Source organism: Bos indicus x Bos taurus, chromosome 7 (genome assembly GCF_003369695.1).
Source record: "Bos indicus x Bos taurus breed Angus x Brahman F1 hybrid chromosome 7, Bos_hybrid_MaternalHap_v2.0, whole genome shotgun sequence".
Classification (NCBI taxonomy): Eukaryota; Metazoa; Chordata; class Mammalia; order Artiodactyla; family Bovidae; genus Bos; species Bos indicus x Bos taurus.
In genome coordinates, this window is record NC_040082.1 from 54,333,253 (window position 1) to 54,360,332 (window position 27,080).

Sequence of the window (27,080 nt, forward strand, 5' to 3'; positions counted from 1 at the left end):
TAGCACATAGAAAAACACATCTCTCTTTTTCCTTTTCCCATGCAGACAGAAATAGTGGATTAAAATATATATAAATAAACACATATATTTACACATGCATATATGTGTAAACAAACCATCATACAGAGCTTCGTGATGGTTCAGTTAATTCAAGCCATACATCATCACTGTGTTTAAATCTACCATCAGGAGTGTATTTCTTTTTAACGACACGAGAAAAGAAATTATTTCCAGTTGCATTTTTACAAATTGCTCTCAATTGTGACATTTATCTTCCATTCCAATCAAGTGTAATTTACCAGAAAGACTGCATAATGTTTCTGTATTTAAAATATGTGAGGTTTTCATAATACCCTCCCATCCTTCCTAAAAATGTTTTTGTAACATTCTCCCATCCCAAATTTCCCTATTGGGTAGGGATGGGATCAGTTCAGTTCAGTTCAGTCGCTCAGTCGTGTCCGACTCTTTACAACCCCATGAATCAGGGATGGGATAGGCATGGTTTAAACAAGCTCATCCAGATATGAAGACTCCCTGAAACCTATACACCACAAAAATAAAATGACCAGTTGGTAAAAGTTTCATTGGTTCATTTCACAGTGACTCAATCAAAATAGCTTGAACGTTTGATACCCAGTTTGATTTAAAAAGTTATCTTAATAAAGATTGTGTGTTGGTGTGGGATGAGCCAATCAGTCTTGTGACTGAGATACAAGAGGGCAGTAACATGAGATTTGTTGCTGTGGTCTGATGGAACCTTGGGACTTTAATCCAGCAGTTGCCAAGCCATGGTCTATGGATATGTGGAAATCTACAATGAAGTTTTTGCCATGCTGTGACAAAATAGAAAACAATTCTGGGGAGTGAGTTGTTTTTTTTTAAGCTAATTTTTTTCCATTTAAAAGGAATATTCTTTAATTCAAGATTATGTTCTTCCAATACTTTGGTTTGAAATATTTTTGTTGGATAAAATAGTGGTGGTATTAAATGAGAGTTTTGAAAAAAATTAATTGGAAAAAATTAAAAATTGTCATTCCCATGATTCTTGAATTTGTATTGGTTTGTCAACCAAGCGCTGTTCTTGGCATTAATGATAATGTTAAGCCCTAGCAATTATGAAATGCTATCAAATGCTGAGCACTGTGCTTCATGGTTTGTGTATTTGGTTCTCACCTCAACACTACTGCAGAGATGCTATTAGTATCTCCATGTTATAGATAAGGAAACTGAAGCCAATGGGGCTTAAGGAACTTGCGTAATATCACAAAGCACAGCCATAAAGTGCACTTTATGACCTTTTTCTTCAGAACTTCAGCATATCTGTCACTTAGAATGTGAACCTACTAGATCAAGGATAATGATGTTCACATCTTTTGGGGCCAGCTTAGCAAGAAAAACCTGATAAAGAGAGTGAGTAGGTATCAAAATGAGGATAGAGGAGTATACTGATAAATCTCCTGTTCTGAAAAGTTTTCAGATCTGACAGTGCATAGACTGATAGAATCAGAAAGGGCTACGGAAACTGAGAAACCTTTTTCATATTATTGGTTTAAAAAAACAATTGTTGCCTGGTAACTATCGTGGTTAATTTGAATAGCAGAGTCCCATGTACTTCTTACACTGTCACACTGCTGCAGAGTTTTTATTCCGGAAAAGATGGAAACGGGGCCATTTCTTCTTCCATCTTCCCTCCTGGTTCAGAAAAATTACTTTTGGGTGAATTTCCTACACTGTAGGAGATTTCTAGATCTCTTATTTTCCCTCCCACTCTAGGCCAAATATGTCAGAAAAGAAAGAGCCTAAAGCATCACAGAAGACATGTTTTCCCCTACGATTGATGAATAAGACAGTGTCACTCTAGGTATGACTAAAATAAGTAGAATATAGTCCAAAGGTTGTGGACTGAATCCAAGGTTGCCCTCAGGACTCCATGTCCTAGTGGCCCCACCTTTGCATGGGCCCCTTCCCATGAGTGAGGGTGGTACTTAGGACTTGTTTCTGGTCAACTGAATATGGCAAGGATGATGGGATATACTTTCCGTGATTATGTTACATTGGACCATAATGCTTGTCTCCTAGCACTCTCTTGCCCCTCTGGCTTTTAAGAAGCAAACTACCATGTTGTGAGTGGCTGATGGAGAGGACCACGGGCTGAGGATGGCCTGAATGTGGCCTCTGGTCAGCAACCAGCAGGGCATGGAGGCCGTCATCCCCACAGCCTGCAGAGAATGGAATTTTTCCAATGAATAAATAGACCTGGGCATAGATCCTTGCACATCAATGGGATTCCATCCCAGACCAACACCTTGACTGCAGCTTTACAGAAGGCCCAGCTGTGCTTGCTCTCTTGAACCCCAGAAACTATAAGACAATAAATGAGCATTGTTTTAAGCTGCTAACTGGTAGTAATGCTGCAATAGGTAATTAATACATCATGTTTGTGGCTTGAGAGGCTTAGATGATGCTGGTGAGATCCCCTGAGAAGGAAAATCCAAGGTGGGTCAGAGTCTAAGGATGTGGAAAACAAGACTAGTTTGGAAATGCAGAGTTTGATGTGACTAAGGACATTCATTTGATTAATAGATAGATACATGGTTCTGAGGCTTGTCAGAGAAGACTCGAATGGAAATAGAGACTTCTATGAAGGCTTTAATGAAAAAGGAGTCATTAGTTCTTATAGGTTAGATTCTCAGAGGGAAATTTATGTACAAGAACTTCATTAGGAGTGTTCTGACATTAGCCCCAATGTGAAATGAGGAGACCATGTGTGTGATGCTTACTCAGTGTAGGTGTCTACTGACCCCATGGTGAGCGGCAGTGGCTCAGCAAGGAGAGCAGGCCTTTACCTCCCTCCATTGCTCGTTGCTGGGTATAGACCCTGAGAAGGTGCAACCTTGAGTGAAGTAGCACTCTTCAGCTGAGGGATATTCCTGAGAGGGCTGAGAGCCAGCAGCACTCCTGGCAGCTGGGGGAATAAACCATTCAGTAGTGCAGGGAATCTAGACAACCGTGACAATGTCCACTGGATTGTGAGTTGGGGATGCTATGGCTGTGAGTATCCTCAGGAAGTTGGAAGGCTGGGAGGTGAAAAGGGACAAGCACAAGGATGAAAATTTGGCAAACCCCAAGGAGACCCAGAAGAGAAGAATGGGAAGATACTGCTTACTAGTTAAATGAACGCTGTTTGAGTTTTGTGTAAGGGGTATGCTCTTCCAAGGTTTGGGAGGTTGAATGACAAGGCATCAAGTACAAGGTGCATAATCTGTTCACAAAACATATTTATATTAGATCTGATACAGCAGATTCTAAAAGACAAGGTTATTCTCTTTGTTTCCACATTGTTATCCATTTATATATATATTGGGCTTTCTTGGTGGCTCAGTGCTAAGTTGCTTCAGTTGCATCCAACTCTTTGCGACCCTGTGGACTGTAGCCCACCAGGCTCCTCTGTCCAGGAGATTCTCTAGGCAAGAATACTGGAGTGGGTTGCCATGCCCTCCTTCAGGGAATCTCCCCAACCAAGGGATTGAAACCTCATCTCTCTACATCTCCTACATTGGCAAGCAGGTTCTTTACCACTAGAGCCACCTGGGAAGCCTTATATATATTATATAACTTCCTAGGTGGCTTCTTTGGTGACTCAGCAGTGAAGAATCAACATGCCAATGCAGGAGACCCTTGTTCGATCTCTGGGCTGGAAAGATCCCCTGGAGTAGGAAATGGAAACCCACTCCAGTATTCTTGCCTGGGAAATGCCATGGACAGAGGAGCCAGGTGGGCTACAGTCCATAGGGTCTCAAAAGAGTAAGACGTGACTTAGTGACTAAGCAACAAAATTATATATATTACACATGACATATAATGTTGTAGGTATATAATGTGTTGCTGATTTTATATATATATATATATATATATATATATATATAATCTAATTTTTTAAAATGACAGTGAAATCTTTACTGTTTCTCACCACTGAATAAAGTATACCAAACACTTAGTAAGTGCAAGACACTAGGCTGCTGCTGGGACACAAGAGTGACCCTCCAGTCTGGTGAGAGTCACATTCAGGAAAGAGGTAACATTGTGCCCTATGGCAAGTACCAGGGTTGGGGCAGCACAGAGAAGGTGCCCTCAGTCCAGAGTCATTCAGGGACTCATCCTCCTCTGCTCACCATCCATGCAGATGAGTCACCCAGGCAAGGTGTGGCTTCTAAGTCAGGAGGATATGGACTTCATTTTTCGCTGGCTTTTACCTTGTGTAGACTCAAGTGAATTATCTAACCTCTATTAACCTCAATTCCTGTATTGTAAAATGGAGAAATAGTCATTATCCTGCAGAATTGCTTTAAGGACTGTTTCTGATTAATTAATTTGACAAATATTTATTAAATACCCACAGCATGCCAACCTTGCATTAGCTTTTCCATGAAAGTTTTATTGCATCTTCAAAACATGAAATATACCATACTGCCAAATATAAACATTTACTATTGCAGAAAGAATTTCATGACCATGTCACAGTCATTAAACAATTAAATGAATCAATAATTCTTTGTAAACAAGTGAAAGTAAGAAATTGAGCTGACATTTTTTAGGAGTTAGGAATTTGATTACTTGCCATTATCTTACAGAAAGGGCAGGAAAATTAACATGAGGGATAGCATTTTACACAATAAATCTTGTTGGACCTTATGCTTTTAGAATACTAATATTTGAATGATTTTCCCCTGGACCCCTTCTATCATTCAGAGACACTTGCTGTCCATCATAGGTTTTCTCAAAGCAAAGATGAACACTTCTATATCTGTGAGTCCATTTCTATTTTGTATATAGATTCATTTGCATATTTTTTAAATTCCATGTGTAAGGTTATCATATAATATTTGTCTCTGACTTACTTCCCTTAGTATGATAATCTCTAGGTCCATCCAGGTTGCTACAAATGGCAATATCTAATCTTTACTGATGGAGTAATATTCCACTGTATATATGTAGCACATCTTGCTTATCCATTCCTCCAGCAGTGGACATTTAGGTTGCTTCCATGTCTTGGCTATTGTAAATCGTGCTGCTATGAACATTGGGGGTGCATGTATCTTTCTGAATTACAGTTTTCATCTTTTCTGGATATATGTCAGGAGTGGGATTGTTGGAGCATATGGTAGCTCTATTTTTTTGTTTTTTAAGGAACCTCTGTACTGTTTTCCATTGTGACTGTACCTATTTACATTCCCACCAACAGTATAGGAGGGTTCAGTTGTCAGAGGTGAAAGGAAAGAGGCGAGAGGTAAATTAGGAATTAATAGATACAAACTATTATACATACAATAGATAAGCAATGAAGATTTACTGTATAACACAGGGAACTATATTCAATATCTTATAATACCCTATAAGGGAAAATAATCCAAATATATATATATATATATATATATATATATATATAATCATTTTGCTGTATACCTGAAATTAACATAATATTGTAAATCAAATATATTTAAATTAAAAAATATGAACACTTTGACCATGTGGAATATCTACAAAGACCCCAAACTTGGCTGGAAAAGAAATTTTAAACTGCTAAGAAGAGAGAGAGGCAACATAGGTGAAATGTTCTAATGGAATGATATGCATGAAAGGTATTTAATCTCCAAGATAGCAGCAGTTCTTTTAATCAAAGTACATTTGTCATCAGTGTGCATCCATCAGTTTCTTTAAAATTTGTTGAAAAGCAAATTGTATCATGATCAAATATGTTGTTGAAAAGTAAAAGAGAAATGAATCAATAAATGCTTATTGAATTGATCATTAAGAAACAGTTAATGCTTTTTACCTTTATCCTACCTTCAAGTGGCATCTTTGCGCTCAGTAGATTTTTATATGTTGTTGTTCTTCCTAATGACAAAAGTTGGCTGAATAATTACTATGTGCCAGGAACTGCTAGAAGTACTTTATGTGTATTTATTCATTTAACTTGACTTATGAGGTATGTACTATGATTAGTTAAAATGTGTAGTTGAGGAACCTTGGACAGAGAGTTTAATTCACTGAAAGTCACAATGTTGGGACTTGGTGGAGCCAAGATTTAATTTACCTAGTATTCTGGCCCAGGGCTATAGTTCTTTTTTCTTAAAATTAATTCATCAGTTTATTTTTGGCTGCACTGGGTCTTCATTGCTGCAAGTGGGCTTTCTCTAGTTGGAGCGAGCACGGCTACTCTGTAGCTGTGGTGCACAGGTTTCTCACTGCAGTGGCTTCTCTTGTTGCGGAGCATGGGATCTAGTTGCTCGGGCTTCAGTAGTTGTGGCACAAGGGCTTTGTTGCCCCACAGCATAAGGGATCTTCCAGAACCAGGGACTGAACCCGTGTTGCCTGGTTTGGATGACATCTCTGACTCAATGGACATGAGTTTGAGCAAACTCTGGGAGACAGTGAAGGACAGGAAGCCTGGCGTGCTCCATCCATGGGGTTTTCTAAGGGTCAGATGCAACTTAGTGACTCAGCGAAAACCCCTACATTGACAAACGGATTCTTAACCACTGGACCACCAGGGAAGCCCCCAGGGCTCTAGTTCTTCAACATTGCACTACATAGCCTCTCAAAATTGTGAGACAGTGTCTCCTTACTGACCTCTTAACACACTAGTATACATATGCAACTCTGCACACCTTTCACATCACCATACAATCACAATTTCATTTTCCCCAAATGGTCTCTTGCTTACTTTCAGCTCCAGACTCATTGCAGACTACTCTCTGTTTCCCTGTCTAAGTCCTGCTGACTTCACTCAGCCCCTCTATCGCATGGCAATCTCTTCAGCCTGCCCTCAGGAAACACATTGTTTCCTCATTCTCAGATCAGTCGTGCCCCCTTCTTTGTCTGGCTCATACCTACATCCTCTTTCTTTGCACCGTGTTGCACAGGAGGCATGATTAATGACTAAATTATTTATTTACCTATAATCCCATATTAGATGCCTATCTTCTCCACTAGCTCCCAACATCCATGAGGACAGGGCCATATCTTCCTGTATCCTATTGACTTGAATAGCATCCTCCACAGAATGAGAGATTGATTAGTATTTTGTGGCTCATTGCCTAAAATGTTCCCCTTAAATAGTGTGAATTCATGTGTTGAAATTCTATACCCCAGCACCTCAGAATTAACTCTATTTGGAAGTAGGGCCTTTAAACAGGTATTAAGGACAATACGGTCATATGGATGTGATCCTATAGAATTGTTACACACACAAACACAGATGGATGGGCAACTGATTGAGCATACGGCTAGAAGGCAGTCATCTCAAAGCTAAGAGAGAGGCCTCTGAAAATTAAATCTGTTGACATTTTGATCTCAGACTTCTAGCCTACAGAACTATGGGAAAATATATTTCTTTTGTTTAAGTCAACCAGTCCATGGTATTTTGTGATGGCAACCCCAGCAACTAATACATTGGGTAATTGACTGACACTCTCTGTGTCAGGCTGGCCTTCTTCAACTCTGATTTCCACTGCTTTCCATGTGTCAAGCTAAAACTTTCTCTTTACTGCATTCTGTGTACCATACTCTGTCATCTTTTTCTCTCTTCTTGACTCAGAGTAATTGATAGACCAGAATATATATGCAAATGCTCTTCATTGTCTTTACTAGTGTTATTTATTACTTTCAGCAGCCTGATTAAAATGATGTAAGCTTTGTGCCAAGGTGCCCACTTTTTCACCTCTAAGTCTATATCTATCTCCTTCCAATACTTGGTGTGAAAGCTGTTGACGAGCAAATGAGAGAACTTCTCCCAGCTGTCGTGGGGTCTATAAATTCAAGTGAGCTCATTATTTTCTTTTCTGATGCATAATGTCACTCTAGAAAATTATCATTTAATCAGCAGTAATGACTCTCATATTTCTGCAGCACTGCTTGTTAATCTCTCTACCTGGTATAAAGAGAGAGTATTTAGCAATGCAAATAACATTTCAGTTTAGAAACAAAGTTGTGGAGAAGAATGTGATCTTACCCCATTCTACTACTGTTATACCTATAGTCTTTGATATTCACAGAAGCAAACAATAATCCCACTTTTTCTGATGTGCTAAGGAAGATTTTTCCTGAAGGGTGGTCAAAAATAGGAAGTGATTCATTTGAACTTGCTAATCTTATAAAATACTCAAATGCTTGTGTCCCTTGGTATATTTCAAGTGTTATACATTTATCAAAAGCCTCTGGATGCCCCCTCCTTCCAGCCTCATTGTGTGCCACCATCTCACTTACCACGCTCTATCGCTCTAGTCTTCTTCTAGTCCTTTCAACCTCAGTTCCTTTGTATATGCTATTGTCTCTGCCAGTGACAGCTTTCCCTGTTCTTATCCTGACCTTCTTAGCTTTTAGGGCTTGTTTGACTGCCACCTTTTGGAGAAAGCCCTCCTTGAATTCTCCAGGACACAATGGGTTCCATGATATTTCCCAACATATGCACAGTACTTTTCTTCAGAATACTACTCATGATGACATTAACCACTAATGCTCATAACCAACAAATTGTTAGCTCCTTCCCTAATATTTGGACTGATGCTGACGCTGAAACGCCCATACTCTGACCACCTGATGTGAAGAACTGACTCATTAGAAAAGACCCTGATGCTGGGAAAGATTGAAGGTGGGAGGAGAAGGGGACGAAAGAGGATGAGATGGTTAGATGGTATCACTGACTCAACGGACATGGGTTTGAGTAAGCTCCGGGAGTTGATGATGGACAAGGAAGCCTGGCATGCTGCAGTCTATGGGGTTGCAAAGAGTCGGACAAGACTGAGCAACTGAACTGAACTGAATGTTTGGAAGGGCAAAGCATAGGCCATTTCTTTCCAATTATCAATCACACACATGTATCTAGAATGGCTTTAAGGTTCACCCAGGCCTCCTGTCTAGGACCTTTACTCTTTCTTTGTTTCCTGGAGTACCTTGACACCACATTCCCAACACCACCATCCACAGGGTCTCTTTTTTGCTCTCAACTTTTGGTTCAGACCGCTGGTCATCTGGTTGCATCAGATTTTCTTCAGAATTTGGGGTAGGTGGTAGAGTAAGGAGGACCAGAGGATTGGGAGGGTATCCCTCTTCTAGTCTGAAACCCTCCCAATCCTCTGGTCCTCCTTCCCTACCTATCTAAAAAATTCTAGATAGAGTAGTTACAATTTCTTAGCTACTAGTTCAAACACGTTATATATAATTTTAATCCTCTTAACAACTCTTTTGACAGATGGGAAACTAAGGCTCCAAAACTTGAGTAACATATCCAAATTTCCACCTCTTTGCAGGGGCAAAATGGGAATTTAAACTGAAGAGATCTACTTCCAGACCCATGCTACTTACCACCACCCAATTTATCAGTGCAGTGCTTTATGTTGTATAAACAACTATTAACTATTCACACATGCATCATACCACTTTACAGTAATTTATTATTTGTTTGATTGTGTTCCTTAAATGACCTCAAGATCAAAGACAATTTCTGCTTTCATTTTTGTAGCATTGGCACAGTCCTTACCAGAGAGTGATATTTGCTGAACTTACCTATGTTGTTCAGTTCAGTTCAGTTCAGTTGCTCAGTTGTGTCCGACTCTTTGCGGCCCCATGAATTGCAGCACGCCAGGCCTCCCTGTCCATCACCAACTCCCGGAGTTCACTCAGATTCACGTCCAGCGAGTCAGTGATGCCATCCAGCCATCTCATCCTCTGTCGTCCCCTTCTCCTCCTGCTCCCAATCCCTCCCAGCATCAGAGTCTTTTCCAATGAGTCAACTCTTCGCATGAGGTGGCCAAAGTACTGGAGTTTCAGCTTTAGCATCATTCCTTCCAAAGAAATCCCAGGGCTGATCTCCTTCAGAATGGACTGGTTGGATCTCCTTGCAGTCCAAGGGACTCTCAAGAGTCTTCTCCAATACCACAGTTCAAAAGCATCAATTCTTCAGTGCTCAGCTTTCTTCACAGTCCAACTCTCACATCCATACACGACCACAGGAAAAACCATAGCCTTGACTAGATGGACCTTTGTTGGCAAAGTAATATCTCTGCTCTTGAATATGCTGTCTAGGTTAGTCAAAACTTTCCTTCCAAGGAGTGAGCGTCTTTTAATTTCATGGCTACAAACACCATCTGCAGTGATTTTGGAGCCCAAAAAAATAATGTCTGACACTGTTTCCACTGTTTCCCCATCTATTTCCCATGAAGTGATGGGACTGGATTCCATGATCTTCGTTTTCTGAATGTTGAGCTTTAAGCCAACTTTTTCACTCTCCACTTTCATTTTCATGTGCAAATCTTAGAGGCTGGCTATCTTGCCTGACAAGTCCCCTGACTTTTGTCTTATCTTCCAGCTACAGATTGAAATGTTAATCTTCTCAATATAATCAAGTTTAATTTTTGCAGTTTTGTTTCTGTGCCCAGAGGTGAAACTTGTGTGTTTTCAATAAGTCAAAGTAATAAATGAGGATAGTACAATTACAAGGTAGGTCATTTGATGGTTCTAGAAAGAGAAAATGCCCCCATCTTATCATTCCATATTCCAGGACCTCTACCCCAAATGGGTGGGGAATCCACAGGGAAAAGAGCCACCAGAGAAACTGAATGTGATCAGGGAAGTAATTCGTAGGGAGTTTATTGGATATGCAATTGACCCTATTGCTTGTACATCAAGAGTCTTTCACATTAACTAATAAGATACATTCAGATATTCTCAAAATTGGTGAAATTTGATGGTATTAAACTTATTGAGTTATTTAAGAATTAGTGCCCCTAAGTCTTGGGGCTAGATTAGATGTTAGTGAATGAGAGAAATGGCCAGATTTCTGGCTTTGGCTGGTCGGACAGAGATGCCAATAATCAAGAAAGAACACACCAGAGAAAGAGCAAATCATACTCATTCCCTAAACCAGGAGGGGGGTAAAAAAAAAATGCAAGAAAATGGAATGGTTCTCTTGCTTTTAATATACATCCCTTCATTTGAGATGAAGTAGGAAATGGCAACCCAATCCAATGTTCTGGCCTGGAAAATTCCATAGACAGAGGAGTCTGGTGGGCTACGGTACAGGGGGGTTCACAAAGAGTCAGACATGACTGAGTGAATGAGCATTTCATTTGGGAATTACAGAAATCCACTGGAACTAATTTAAACACAAAATAGAACAGGGTCGGCTTTGGTAACCAAGTCTCTACCAAGGGTAGATGTAGATTTGGCCTTGGAGACAATTTTTAAACTGGGCGCTAACAGTCAAGATTGTATTTACTTATTTTTATTTAACTATAGTTGATTTACAATGTTGTGTTAGTTTCAGACTCTTTTCCATTATAGATTATTACAAGATATTGAATATAGTTCCATGTGCCCAGCAGTAAATCCTTGTTGTTTTTCTGTTTATATATAAGGGTGTGTATCTGTTAATCCCATACTCCTAATATATCCCTCTCCCTTTGGTAATCAAAAGTTTCTTTTCTATGTCTGTGAGTCTATTGAGGTTTTGTAAGTAAGTCGATTTATATCATTATTTTAGATTTCACATATAAGTGATACATAAAATGTGTCATTCTCTTCTTGACTTACTTCACTTAGTATGATAATCTCTAGGTCTACCCATGTTGCTGCAAATGACATGATTTCATTCTTTTTTATGGCTAAGTAATATTCCCTTGTATATATGTAGCACATCTTTTTATCCATTTACTTGTTGATGGACATTTGGGTTGTTTCCATATCTTGGTTATTGTGAATACTGCTGCTGTGGACATTAATAACAATCAAGATTTTAGATATACTTTACATATAGTGACATGCAAGGATATTAGTTGTACAGCTCTGTGTAATTCACATGCCTATCAAGAAATAGAACATTACTATCATCCCAGAAATTTCTTTATATCCCTATTTTTTAAACAATCATAATTTTATTTGGTTGGATGCAAAATTGTCCATCAGAAATTAGTAATTGTGACATTTCAGATAAGCAAAACAAGACAAGTTTATTTTTAGTAGATCTGCCCTTCTTCTGGCTGAAGTGAGGGACATTAGAAAGTGATAGTTTACAGTGAACAATGCTGGATTTGTGATCTCTGAAAAAGATTTAGCACTGGGACCAGGGACCAGACTTGATCACTCAAGAGATTTTGTGTAGCAGTTTTATTAAAGTAAGAAAAGGGACAGAGAAAGCTTCTGACATAGACATCAGAAGGGGGATGGAGAGTGCCCCCCTCACTAGTCTAAGCAAGGGAGTTATATACTTTTTTAATTGGTTATTACAATAAATCAAAAGAATGTCTCAAGGTTGTAAAGATCTTACTAGACCCAATCCCACAATTTACATTTTAAGATAACATGATTAGTCAGAAGGTTTTAAAGGAGAAACTGTCCTCAAGCAGGATACATTGTTGTCATATAACCCTTAGTACAGAGTTTAAACTGAGTTGTTTGTTGTGTAATCATCTGTTTTGGGCTTAAAGAAAAAAATGTTTTATGTGACTAAGACTAAGGAATGTAGAGGGGAAAAAAGACATTTGTCCTTTCCTCCTCCTTGAGAATTCCCGGCCCCTATCTCCTCTTTGAGAGCCCCAGACCCCTCTCCTCCTCAGGGACCCTGGACTTCTTATCAACCTGCCTAGTAATTGACTCTCTCAAAAGTGTAAATTAATGTCTAGAATAAAGAGGACTGGCTAAATTAAATATGTAGGTAAACATTACATGGTCATATACAAAGCTACAATCCTGTGATCTTTGAGTTTTTTACTCATTTATTTCTTACAATATTGAAAAGACAAATGCATAGAGTAATAACTGCAAATATATGTAAATAAGAAAGTATAAATGAATAATTAGGCACAATTAGAACACAGCCATTCACATTAGATTGTTATGAATTTAAGATACTAATGGATAACCACTAAGGAAACAGCTAAAACTATCCAGGAAAAAGAGGAAAAAATAAAGTCTTACAAATACAAGTAAAAATAATAAAGAAGGTATTGATGGAGTATCCCTCCTTTGACAACACTTGCCTCTGAAAAACATTTTATAAGAAAAGTATTTGTATCTACTATAATCACAGTAGCTAGAAACTCCTAGTCCAATGTTAGGGACCAAGTGTTTTGCTTATTATAGAACTTCACATAAATCAGGTTCTATGGTAGGCACTCTTTTATGATTGACTTCTTTAATTCATCATGTTTTTGAGATTTATCCATATTGTTGTGCTTATAAAAAATGTGGTTGAAAGTGTGTTCTTTTTGATTCCTTAGTATTATTCCATTGTATGAATATGGTACAATTTACTTATTTTCTTATTGATGGACATTCAATTGTTTCCAGTTTTAACAATTATAATTAAATCTGCTATTTTGGGGGGCCATGTCCCATGGCTTACAGATCTTGGAGAGGAAATAGTGAGTCTTAACCACTGGATTGCCAGGGAATTCCCCTACAGCTGCTATTCTGTTTTGCTTATTTACTTTAAAAAAAAATCTATTTTTAATTGGAAGATAATAACTTTACAACGTTGTGTTGGTTTCTCCCATACTTCGATATGAATCAGCCTTAGGTATACATATGTTCCCTCTCTCTTGAACATCCCTACCATCTCCCACCCCACCCCTCTAGGTTGTCACAGAGCACCAGGCTGAGCTCCCTGTATTATATAGCAACTTCCCCTTAGCTATCTATTTTACATATGGTAATGTATGTGCTTCAATGCTACTCTCCCAACTTGTCCCACCCTCTCCTGACCCACTGTGTCCATATGTCTGTTCACTGTGTCCGAGTCTCTGTTCCTGCCCTGTAAATAGGTTTAAAGATTCTGTTCTTGTTAAATATTTGTAGGGGCTCATGTTGTTAGTCCTCTTGAATAAATACTTAGAAATTCAGTTGTTACACACAGTATAGATATATGTTTACTTTTTAAAGGGACTGCTGAATAATTTTTAGAGGTCATATCATTTTACCAACTCCTACCAATAGGGCATGAAATTTGTGATTGCTTGTTCACAATTAGAAATACCAGTCTTATAAATTTAAGGTAGGCCAGGCTAAGCCATGATGCTTGGTCGATTAGGTGTATTAAGTGTATTTTCAGCTTGTAGTGTTTTCAACTTACCAAGAGTATATTGGTAAATAACCCCATTGTAAGTTGAGGAAGATCTGGACATTTCCACTTTGATTATTGTAATCCAAAAGTGTAATAGTTTCTCTGAAAAGAACACAAAATATGATATAATATTTCCTTTCCAAAATGCATTGTATAAAGGCAGCACATTGGAAAAAATTTTAATCTATAAAGAAAATACAGGTTCCAGATTTTCAACTGAATATTTTATAACATGACTGTATGCATATTGTAATTGGCCATGCATTGAAGAGAGAAAGAACAGTCGAGAAACACGTGGAGATGCTGTTGAGAAAGAAAGGCACTCCCAGCCCTAATCACCTCGCTGTTCACTGAGGCCATGCCCAAGGATTTTAAATTATATTTTTCTTTCTGGAAAGAATTAAAGGATTCCTTTAGGCATTCCAAAACAGTGAACTGAGCTAAATAGTAGAAAGTAAACCCAAGAACCTGCCTTCTCTTCTGGCTGAAATACAGTATTTTTCCTTTAAAATAATGTTGAAGGAAGGTGAACTTTTAAACCTGCAGATTTGCAGCTTAACACTGTAATTTATTTCTCTTGGCAACAGTTGGAATGCTCCTAGATTTATGTAGAGAAGAAAAATATAATTCCTCTATCTGAAATGGACAAAACTCTAGAAAGAAAAAAAAAAATTGAGGATTTTGACCTTCACCATTAAAAGAGGAAAATAGACTTTAGGAAATTAACATTCCAGTCCTCTTGAGTATTTTGGAAGGTAGTTAAAGAATAATATTTATATATTTACAATATTTAAAATTCACAGCCCAAATGTTACTGAATTAAAAGAATTTTATCAACTAATCGTAATAGATGGATGGATAGGTTTAGAATTTAATGAAGTATGAGAGAGATGAGAGCAATGTACGTATTGACTAACAGGAACTTGTGAGTTGGGAAGGGGGGCTATTAATTTTAATCAGCTTCATCTCTTTTAGGCTTGGTGCAAAAGCCAAAACAGAATTCCAAATTTCTCTCTTCTTCAGCAAATTTCTGATATGTGGCTTTGTTATTTGTTTAAAAATGAGGCTCAGATTCTATTTTATAAGAAATGTGGGAGTGCTTATTAATATGCAGGACATATGCTGATAATAATAGGGGAAAAGACTCCTGAATTTGGACAAACATCAGCATGATGTTTACTGTGTTTCTAGAATTGAAACATGTGAAGGCCTAAAATGATCAGCTGGCACTGAAAGTTTGCTCTGTGGTCTCTGAGACTTTTCCTTCTTAAATTTAGTTGTTGGCATCTGATTACTGCTCCAGTGGTTTCGGCTCCCTAGAGTTTAAGATGAGGCGAGAATGCCAAAGAGCTGGTCAACTTCTTGGATTACACACACACAGAACAGCTAAATATAAACTTAGAGCAATGATATTCCTGACTCCTGAGTTCTCCCCTGTTAACACAGAGCTGGCTTCTCATTCAATTTGTATATATATATTTTTTAATTTGGGGTATAATTGCTTTATAATGCTGTTAGGTTCTGCTGTACAACATCATGAATCAGCTATAAGTATAGATATATCCCATCCTTCTTGAACTTCCCTGCAATCCCTCCCCCTACCCACCCATCTAGGTCATCACAGAGCACTCAGCTGCGTACCTGGGCACCTTTCCACTAGCCATCTATTTTACATTGGTAGTATATACATATGTCACATCTAATCTCCCAACTCATGCCTTCATTCCCCAACCCTCTGTGTTTACATGTCCATTCTGTATGTCTGTGTCTCTATTCCAGCCTTGCAAATAGGTTCACTGATACAATTTTTCTAGATTTTACATATATGCACAAAAATATGATCTCTGTTTTTCTCTTTCTGACTTACTTCACTCTGTATGACTGACTCTAGCTCCACCCATGTCTCTACCAAATTTGGTTCCTTTTTACAGCTGGGTAGTATTCCACATCTTCTTTTTTTTTTTTAATTTCTTTTTAATTAAAGGATAAATTCTTTACAGAATCTTGTTGTTTTCAGTCAAACCTCAACATAAATAAGCCCTAGGTATACATATATCCCTTCCCTTTTGAACCTCCCTCCCATCTCCCTCCCCATCCCACCCCTCTAGGTTTACAGAGCCCCTGTTTGAGATTCCTGAGTCATACAGCAAATTCCCGTTGGCTATCTATTTTACATATGGTAATGAAAGTTTCCATGTTACTCTTTCCATACATATCACCATCTCCTCCCCTCTGCCCATGTCTATAAGTCTATTTTCTATGTCTGTTTCTCTATTGCTGCCCTGTAAATAAATTCTTCAGTACCATTTTTCTCTATTCCGTATATGTGCATTAGAATAAGACATTTACTTTCTCTTTTTGACTCACTTCACTTTGTATAATAGGTACTAGGTTCATCCACCTCATCAGAACTGACACAAACACATTCCTTTTTATGGCTGAGTAATATTCCATTGTGTATATGTACCACTTCTTCTTTATCCATTCATCTGTGTTTTATTTTTAATTTATTTAATTTTTATTGAATTATAATTGCTTTAGAAATTTGCTGTTTTCTGTCAAAACTCAACATGAATCAGCCAATGGCTCTCGGTTGATACAGAGCCCCTGTTTGAGTTTCCTGAGCCATATAGCAAATTAACATTGGCTGTCTATTTTACATATGGTAGTGTAAGTTTCCATGTTACTTTTTCTATAAATCACCCTCTCCTCCCCTCTCTCCATATCCAAAAGTCTATTCTCTAAGACTGTTTCTCCACTGTTGCCCTGTAAATAAATTCTTCAGTACCATTTTTCTAGATTTCATATATATGTGTTAGAATACGTATTTATCTTTCTCTTTCTGATTCACTTGACTCTGTGCAATAGGTTCTAGGTTCATTCACTTTATTAGAACTGATTCAAATGCATGACTTTTTATGGCTGAGTAATATTCCTTTGTGTATATATACCACACTTCTTTATCCACTCATCTGTCGATGGACATCTCGGTTGCTTCCATGTTCTAGCTGTTGTAAATAGTGCTGCAATGAGCAATGGGATACATATGCATCTTTCAAGTTTGGCTTCCTCAAGGTATATGCCTAAGAGTGGGAATGCTGGGTCATATGGTGCTTTTATTCCTAGTTTTTTAAGGAGTCTCCATACCATTTTCCATAGTGGCTGCATCAATTTATATTCCCACCAACAGTGCAAGAGTGTTCCCTTTTTTCACACCCTTTCCAGCATTTATGGTTTGTAGACTTTTTGATGAGGGCCATTCTGAAAGGTGTGAGGTGATGTCTCATTGTAGTTTTGATTTGCATGTCTTTAATAATGAGCGATGTTGAGGATCTTTTCATATGTTTGTTAGCCATCTGTATGTCTTCTTTGGAGAAATATATGTTTAGGTCTTTTTCACACTTTTTGATTGGGTTGTTTGTTTTCCTGATATTGAATTGTATGAGCTGCTTGTATATTTTGGAAATTAATTCTTTGTCAGTTGTTTAATTTGCTACTATTTTCTCTAATTCAGAATTTTCTCTAATTCTTTTTACCTTACTTATAGTTTCCTATGCTATGCAAAAGCTTTTAAGTTTAATTAGATTCCACTTGTTTACTTTTGTTTTTGTTTCTGTTACACTAGGAGGTGGGTCATAGAGGATCTTGCTTTGATTTATGCCGAGTGTTCTGCCTATGTTTTCCATTAAGAATTTTATAGATTCTGGTTTTACATTTAGGTCTTTAATCCATTTTGAGTTTATCTTTGTGTATGGTGTTAGGAAGTGTTCTCATTTCATTCTTTTACATGTAGCTGTCCAGTTTTCCCAGCACCATTTATTGAAGAGGCTGATATTTGCCCCATTGTATAGTCTTGCCTCCTTTGTCAAAAAGGAGGTACACATAGGTGCATGGGTTTATTTATGGGCTTTCTATCTTGTTCCATTGGTCTATATTTCTGTTTTTGTGGCAGTACCATACTATCTGGATGACTGTAGCTTTGTAGTATAATCTGAAGTCAGGAAGGTTGATTCCTCCAGTGCCTTTCTTCTTTCTTGAGACTGCTTTGGCTATTTGGGGTCTTTCTTCTTTTTTTTTTCTAATTTTATTTTATTTTTAAACTTTACATAATTGTATTAGTTTTGCCAAATATCAAAATGAATCCGCCACAGGTATACATGTGTTCCCCATCCTGAACCCTCCTCCCTCCTCCCTCCCCATACCATCCCTCTGGGTCGTCCCGGGGTCTTTCATGTTTCCATATGAATTGTGGAATTTTTTGTTCTTGTTCTGTAATAAATGCCATTGGTAATTTGATAAGGATTGCATTAAATCTGTAGATTGCATTTGGTAGTATAGTCATTTTCACAATATTGATTCATCCTACCCAGGAACATGGAATCTCTCTCCATGAGTTCATGTCATATTTGATTTCTTTCATTACTGTCTTATAATTTTCTGTATACAGTTCTTTCGTCTCCTTAGGTACATTTATTCCTAGGTATTTAATTATTTTTGTTGCAATGGTGAATGGGATTGATTCCTTAATTGCTCTTTCTGATTTTTCATTGTTATATAGAAATGCAAGTGATTTCTGTGCATTGATTTTGTATCCTGCAACTTTGCTAATTCACTGATTAGATCTAGTAATTTTCTGATACTATTTAGGGTCCCATCACTTCATGGCAAATAGATGGGGAAACAGTGGAAACAGTGTCAGACTTTATTTTTGGGGGGTCCAAAATCACTGCAAATGGTGACTACAGCCATGAAATTAAAAGACGCTTACTCCTTGGAAGGAAAGTTATGACCAAACTAGACAGCATATTAAAAAGCAGAGACATTACTTTGTCAACAAAGATCTTTCTAGTCAAGGCTATGGTTTTTCCAGTAGTCACGTATGGATGTGAGAGTTGGACTATAAAGAAAGCTGAGCACCAAAGAATTGATGCCTTTGAACTGTGGTGTTGGAGAAGACTCTTGAGAGTCCCTTGGAGACTCTTGGATCTCTTGCAAGGAGATCCAACCAGTCCATCCTAAAGGAGATAAGTCCTGGGTGTTCGTTGGAAGGACTGATGTTGAAGCTGAAACTCAAATACTTTGGCCACCTCATGCTAGAGCTGACTGATTGGAAAAGAACCTGATACTGGGGAAAATAGAGGGCAGGAGGAGAAGGGGACGATAGAGAATGAGATGGTTGGATGGCATCACTAACTCAATGGACATGAGTTTGAGTAAACTCCGGGAGTTGGTGATGGACAGGGAGGCCTGGCGTGCTGTGGTTCATGGTGTCGCAGAGAGTCGGACATGACTGAGCGACTGAATTGAACTGAACTAAGTTGTCTATTCAATGTTTTCTTGTTTCTTGAAGTAGGATTGTATTGCTATAAATTTCCCTCTTAGAACTGTTTTTGTTACATCCCATAAATTTTGAGTTATCATGTTTTTATTGTCATTTGTTTCTAGAAATTTTTTGTTTCCCTTTTAATTTCTTCAGTAACCTGTTGGTTATTTAGAAACATGTTGTTTAATCTCCATGTGTTTGTGTTTCTTACAGTTTTTTTTTTTCTTTCTTGTAATTAATATCTAGTCCTATAGCTTTGTGTTCAGAGAAGATGCTTGATATGATTTCAATTTTCTTAAATTGACTCAAGTTTGATTTGTGACTCAAGATGTGGTATATCCTGGAGAATGTTCCATGGTGCATGTGAGAATAAGGTGTATTCTTCTGCGTTTTAATGGAATACCCTGAAGATATCAATGAGATCCATCTAATCTAATGTATCATTTAAGACTTGTGCTTCCTTATTAACTCTGTTTTGATGATCTCTCCATTGGTGTGAGTGGGGTGTTAAATTCTCCCACTATTATTATGTTACTGTCAATTTCTCCTTTTATGTCTGTTAGTGTTTGCCTTATGTATTGAGTTGCTCCTTTGTCGGGTGCATAAATATTTACAACTGTTATGTCTTCCTCTTGGATTGATCCCTTGATCATTATGTAGTGTCATTCCTTATATCTTGTAATCCTTATTTTAAGGTCTATTTTGTCTGATATGAGGATTGCTACTCCAGCTTTCTTTTGCTTCCCCTTTGCACGGAATATATTTTTCCATCCTCTCACTTTCAGTCTATATGTGTCTTGAGGTCTGGAGTGGGTTTGTTGTAGACAGCATAAAAATATGGGTCTTGTTTTTGTATCCATTAAGCCAGCCTATGTCTTTTAGTTGGAGTATTTAATCCATTTGCATTTAAAGTAATTATTGATATATATTTTCCTATTGCATTTTCTAATTGTTTGGGGCTGATTTTGTACATCTTTTTTCTTCTGTTGTATTTCTTGACTATATAAGTCTGTTTAACATTTGTTGTAAAGCTGGTTTGGTGGTAATGAATTCTCTAAACTTTTGCTTGTCTGAAAAGCTTTTCATTTCTCTATCAATTTTTTTTTTTTTTTAGTTTAAACATAGATTTTATTTTATTTTTTCACAATCACTTTTATTTTTGTTTAACCATTTATCATTTATTATTATTATTTTTTTACTTTACAATATTGTATTGTTTTGCCATACATCAACATGAATCCGCCATGGGTGTACACTTGTTCCCCATCCTGAACCCCTCTCCTACTTCCCTCCCTGTACCATCCTTTGTAGGCACAGTAATCTTCGTTGTAGATTTTTCCCTTTCAATACTTTAAATATATCCTGCCATTCCCTTCTGGCCTGAAGAGTTTCTGCTGAAAGATCAGGTGTTAAGTATATGGGGTTTTCCTTGTATGTTATTTGTTGCTTCTCCCTTGCTGCTTTTAATCTTCTTTCTTTTTGTTTAGTTTTTGTTAGTTTGATTAATATGTGTCTTGGCGTGTTTCTCCTTGGGTTTATCCTGTATAGGACTCTTTGTGCCTCTTGGACTTGATTGACTTCCTTCCATGTTGGGGAAATTTTCAACTATAATCTCTTCAAAAATTTTCTGATACTCTATCTTTTTCTCTTCTTCTTTTGGGACCCCTATAATTTGAATGTTGGTGTGTTTGATATGGTCCCAGAGGTCTCTGAGACTGTCCTCAGGTCTTTTCATTCTTTTTACTTTATTCTGCTCTTCAGAAGTTATTTCCACCATTTTATCTTACAGCTCACTGATTCGTTCTTCTGTTTAAGATATTCTGCTTTCATTCCTTTAAAGTATTTTTAATTTCAGTAATTGTGTTGTCTCTTTATGTTTATACTTCAGTTCTTCTAGGTATTTGTTAATATATTCTTGCATTTTCTCCATTTTGTTTTCAAGGTTTTTGATCATCTTTGCCATCATTATTCTGAATTCTTTTTCAGGTAATTTTCCTATTTCCTTTTTATTTATTTGGACTTCTGTGTTTCTATTTGTTACTTCATTTGTGCAGTATTTCTCTGCCTTTTCATTTTTTTTTAAGTCACTGTGTCTGAGGTCTCCTTTCCCCAAACTTCAAGGAAATTGAATTCTTTCCTTGAAGAAGGTTGGATTCTTTCTTCCTTTTGCTTCTCCCCTCCTAAGGTTGGTCCAGTGATTTGTATGAGCTTTGTCTAGGGTGAGATTTGTGCTGAGTTTTTGTTTGTTTGTTTTTCCTCTGATGGGCAAGGCTGAGTGAGGTTGTACTCCTGTCTGCTGATGATTGGGTTTGTATTTTTGTTTTGTATGTTGTTTAGATGAAGCATCCTGCACAGGGTGCTACTGGTGGTTGGGTGATGCCAGGTCTTGTGTTCAAGGGGTTTTCTTGGTCTGAGTTCTCACTACTTGATACTCCCTAGGGTTAGTTCTCTGGTCTAGTGCTGCCACTCCAAAGACTCATTGTTTGATCTCTGGTCAGGAATGATGATTTCACAAGTGGTTTGTTATGGCATTAAGGGAGAGTAAAACAAATATCCAAAAACGAGCAACCAAAAATGAACCTCAGACAAATGGCAGTTACACAATCAGGCAAATAATAATTAAAATAATGGAATATACACATATACATATACACCTATGAGCAAAGTGAAAACAATCTAACAAAAATATAGTAGATTGATTCGTGAACAAAGGAAATAAAAAATTATATTTACCAGTTAAGAACAAAACTAACATAAGCAAAAACTGGAAAACAAAACTAAAGCAAGGTGCCAACTGGGGAATAAAGCAATGAAAACAAAACTAACAAATATGTTGAGAGGAAAGGAAAGAAAGACAGAATAGATATGCAAAGTTACATAGAGATAGATGAATATTTATATACATTAAAGATTAACTGCAAGGGGAAAAGAGGAGTAGGAAAGGCAAATGAAAAAATAATGTAGAAAAAATATAATAAGTTTTAAAAAGTTTAAAATTATAAAAAAGAGAAAAAAATGGAAGAAGAAAGACAAAAGGGGAAAAAAAGGAAAGCTCCACAGAATTGCAAAAGCCCAATGTAGAGGAAGAGGTTTATAACAACAGTAGAAACTATGACTGAATATACACATATGCATATACACCCATAAGCGAGATCAAAGAAGTCCAGCAAAAATTAAGTACAATAGATTAACCTGGCAAACAAAGGAAACCAAAGATTATATGTACAAGAACAGAGCTAATTAAAGCACCAACTGGAAAACAAAACTAAAGCAAGGTGCCCACTGCAGAATAAAGCAATGAAAATAAAATGAACAAATATGTTGAGAGGAAAGGAGAGAAAGAAAAGAAAAGAAAGAATGCAAAGTTAAATAGAGGTAGATTAAGAAGATTTATATATGTTAAAGATTAACTGCAAGGGGAAAAGAACAGTAGGAAAAGCAAACAAAGGAATAAATGTAGGAAAAATAATAATAGGTATAAAAAATTAAAAATTAAATTTAAAAAGAGAAAAAAAAAAAAAAAGAGGAAAACTCCACAGAACTGCAAAAGCCCAGTGTAGAGGCAGAGGTTTATGACAACAATAAAGAATGTGACTGAGGAAAAAGAAAAAAATGCTCAAAAACTGAATTGGATTTCTTAGTGCTAATAAAATTGACAACTACAATGGGGGATGGGGGGAAGAAAAAAAAAAGAAAAAAAAATCCAAAATAATCTACAGAACAAGTCAAAAAATAAGAATAATAGATGTTTTTCATGAGTCACTGCTGTCAGCGTCCTTTTCCCACGCTGGAAATCACAGTCCCCCTTACCTCTCCCCATGATGCCATCCAACACTGTACTGATCTCTGGCCCTGCTGTGGGGGCTCCTCAGATTCTAATCTGGTCCTTCTCCTGTGTGTTCTTGCCTCCAATGTCCACAGCTATCAGAGCTAGTGTGTTTTCTTATGTGGGAGTTCTCAATGGCCTTTTATATATTCCATAGACACGGAGTCTTCTTATTTGATCATGTGGATTTAATCTGCAGCTTCTGGGAAGGTTTTGAATCTTCTTCCTTAGCCACACTGCCCCTGGGTTTCAATTGTGGTTTTATTTCCACCTCTACATGTGGGTCGTCCACTGGGGTTTAGCTCCTGAGGCTGCCCTGGAGGGCTTGGGTTTGCCCCTGTGAGGGCCAGGTGTGGAGGTGGTACAGCTGCTGGTTTGCAGGGGTTCTGGCAGCACCAGGTACTCAGGGATTTGGCAGCTAGGGCAGCAGGAAATATAGTGCTCTAGAAGGGTATGGCAACCACTCTTGGCCAATACGCTCCAGTATTCTTGCCTGGAGATCCCCTTCTCTGACAGAGAAGCCTGGCAGGCCACGGTCTACAGGGTCGCAAAGTGTCGGACAGGACTGAAGCGATTCTGTGCGCATAAATACAAGACCTTTTTTTTTTCCCCTGTGGCAGCTCTGCCCCAGTGAGAGTTGAGTGTGAAGGTGGTGCAGCTGCTTGCCTTGCACCCTGGAGGTGCCAAGTGTTCAGGGTCACAGACTGCCTCCGTGGCAGGAGTTATGGCCCTATCAGAGTCTTTTTTCAAGCCTCCTGTAGCTGACGTTCAGAAGGCCTCTTTGGCGAGTCTTTCTCTGTAACTCTGCCTGCTCAGGCACTTAGAGGGCTCTCTTGGCTGGGAGCCCTTCCCTCCCTTCTCTGTTGTTCCCCACATCAGACACATAGAGGGCCCCCCCCTGACTGGGGTCCTACTCTGTAGATCAGCGCATCAGGCATTTAAAGTGGCACCCTGGGTGGAGTCCTACTCTGTAGTTTGGAGCATCAGTCACTGAAAGGAGCACCCTGGGTGGAGTCCTACTCTGTAGTTGAGTGCCTTAGGCGCTTGATGGGCCAGCCTCTCTATTGTTCAGCTGCCTATGCTGGCCTGTGGAAAGAGAGGCTATGGTGATGGCTCCACCTCTTAGGTGTGACTCAGCAGTATCACATTGCTTCCATGGCTGCCTGGCTCTCCTCCACAGGCGATTTCCCACCAGGATCTCCTCCCTCACCTCCTCTCGTTCTGTCTCTCCACAGTCAACAGCAGCCATCGCACTGGGGTTGCTCCACAATCCCTAAACTCCAGCTCCCAGCCACTGCCCCTTCCAGGAGACCTGGTTCCTGCCCAGCATATGTATGGCTGCGGCAAGTACAGTCTGATTCTCATTCCATTTAGGCTGCCACAGATTAGCTGTTTCACCCTCAGCCTTAAATATTTCTCCTCTGACTCAACAATTGCCCTGCTGTGGGGATCAGCTCAAGCCCGATTCTCTGATTGGTTCGTGGTGAGATGACAGGGTAGTTAAAATGATCATTCCTTAGGTACCAATAGGTCTGGGGGCTCATGATCATCAAATAGTTAATTTCTTGCATTTGGTGGGAGTTTTAGCATCTGTAAAACAACTTGGGAAATGTGCATCAGCTACTGTTATGTAGGTACTTCAGAGGAGCTACAGTGGAAGATATGGGGGAGGGCCTTGTCCCTAGAAGATGAGGCACACATGCTCTATAATTCTTGCATGGCCCAGGGGTTGTTCAGCTACAGATACTGACAGACTTCAAAATTAGGCACTCATACGAGTGCAACCCAGAATTTAGGGACGTCCAAAGCACCCCATGAAGCAGCCTTTGACTCATGGGGGACAGAAGCCCACCGACAAATGCTTTTTATTTTCTTCTCTCAGGCAGAGGATGGAGAGAGGCATGTGATAAGCTTTCTCAGCTGTTTGATGGGATCAGGAAGTCAGATGTCCCTCAGAATAGAAGTGAAGTGAAGTGGTTGCTCAGTTGTGTCCGACTCTTGTGACCCCATGGCTGTAGCCTACCACACTCCTCTGTCCATGGGATTTTCCAGGCAAGAGTATTGGAGTGGGTTGCCATTTCCTTCTCCAGAGGATCTTCCCAACCCAGGGACTGAACCTGGGTCTCCCGCATTGTAGGCAGACGCTTTACCATCTGAGCCACCAGGGAAGTCCTAAGGCTGATCACATAACATAGGCTTGTGCTGGCTTTCTTGGTCCCTATCCCTCATGCCTGTTCCTTGAATGAACCACTCATGTGCCAGCTTCTATTGCAGAGTGGACTCTGGAAAAGCCTGTGCTAAAGGAGGGACTTCTCAATCTAAATCTGCATACCCTTTAAGATATCACATTTTTCCCTGGAGTCATTACCATATTTTAAAAAAATGTGACTATGTATGGACAAGTCTCTCTCTCATTTAAAAGCAAAGGTCATTTTTTTAGTTCATTATTATCTCCCCAGAACTCAATAAAAAGTGTTGAATGAATACAATGTTAAAACTTTTCTCTAAACCCCAAACTTCTGTGGGTGATCAAAAGCCACATAACTCTATCTGACTTTTGTTGGAGGTGGGGTTTAGTGAGAAAGATCTAGGGGTTTTTTTTTTTTTTTTTCAGTATTCTCTGATTTTTCTCATTATGAGGTGATTAAAAAACACATTTGACATTAGTTGGGATAAAACAAAATTTTATTCATCCTCTCAGCAGATTTATAATTTCTAACCTAATTTCTTCTTCCCAACTTGGTGCGTTTCAAATAAAACACTTCATCCCAGGTTCAGGGTTTCCATAACTGCAGATGATCTGCCCTGTGTCCCAAATTAAGCCAAGGGTTGGCTCTCTGACTTCCTTTGTAACTCTTGCCAGAGGCCTCTTTGAAGATGAGTCGAAGCCAGCATAATTTTAAAACAGTGGAAATGTACTGAGTACCACTGTGCTTTTTACAATGATATACATAGTCCTACAAAAGGGGGAATTATCAGCCATGTTTGACAGTTGAAGAGAATGAGGCTCAGAGAGATTAAGTGAACCACCTGAGTTCACACTGCTAATAAGTGGTCTTCTTCCATAGCCTTTGCTGTTAACTGTTACATTTAAGAGCTGCTTCAATCCGCTAAATTTCAGTTTCTTCTGAGCGAACAGTGGGGTTTTTCTGGCCCTGTGCCATCAACGTTAATCCTTCAGGGCAGCTGAGAAGTATCTTAATCAAGGCCTCTGACCTTGTCATTCATTCTTTTTCTTAGTGTTCAGTTAACTGCAGGCACCCTAAGGAATGGGAATGGAATGACTTCAGACTTCACAGGAGGAGGACTGGCAGAGAAACTTCCCCCAAGACCTCACAGGAATGAGGGTAATGCTTTTTCATATTAATTTTTTTTTTTTCAGTCTCACCTCTCTCTCTTTTTTTCCTCTCTCTTCCCCACACTCTTTCTCTCTCCCCGTCTGCCTGCCTGCATATTTCCTTCACTTTGGGTGGGAGCAAGGGTGACGAATCAGAACCATAGTTTCACTTAACTTTCTTTTTGCTGAAATGCAAGTTTATTTAAAATTGACCTCAGAGAATTTAAAGGAGTTTTTGCTATTGGGCACAGCAACAATTTAAACTGTAGCTTCTCAGCATTGAATCTAAATCTATGGAAATAAATCATGGTGGGAAGCTCATTATTTCTTAATTACAGTGCATATTAGTATCTAGCTTTAAGAATTCCCCAGTGGGTTAAGGAACATTTTGGTTTAGAGGAAACTTTCTGCTTAAACTTTCTGCCAGAGTGACATCAATGAAATATCATTATCATTAGTTTAAAATAAAAATGGGACA

General features: G+C 38.5%; 1 protein-coding gene across 1 annotated transcript in view; it reads left to right on the forward strand.

Moving 5' to 3' along the window:
• Positions 1 to 26,614, forward strand: part of PRELID2 (PRELI domain containing 2) — a 578,615-nt gene extending 552,001 nt beyond the window's left edge. Inside the window, exon 9 of the transcript XR_003511792.1 lies at positions 26,506 to 26,614. The gene's annotated coding sequence lies outside the window, so the exon portion shown is untranslated. The remainder of the gene's footprint in view (positions 1 to 26,505) is intronic.
• The last annotated feature ends 466 nt before the right edge of the window (positions 26,615 to 27,080 follow it).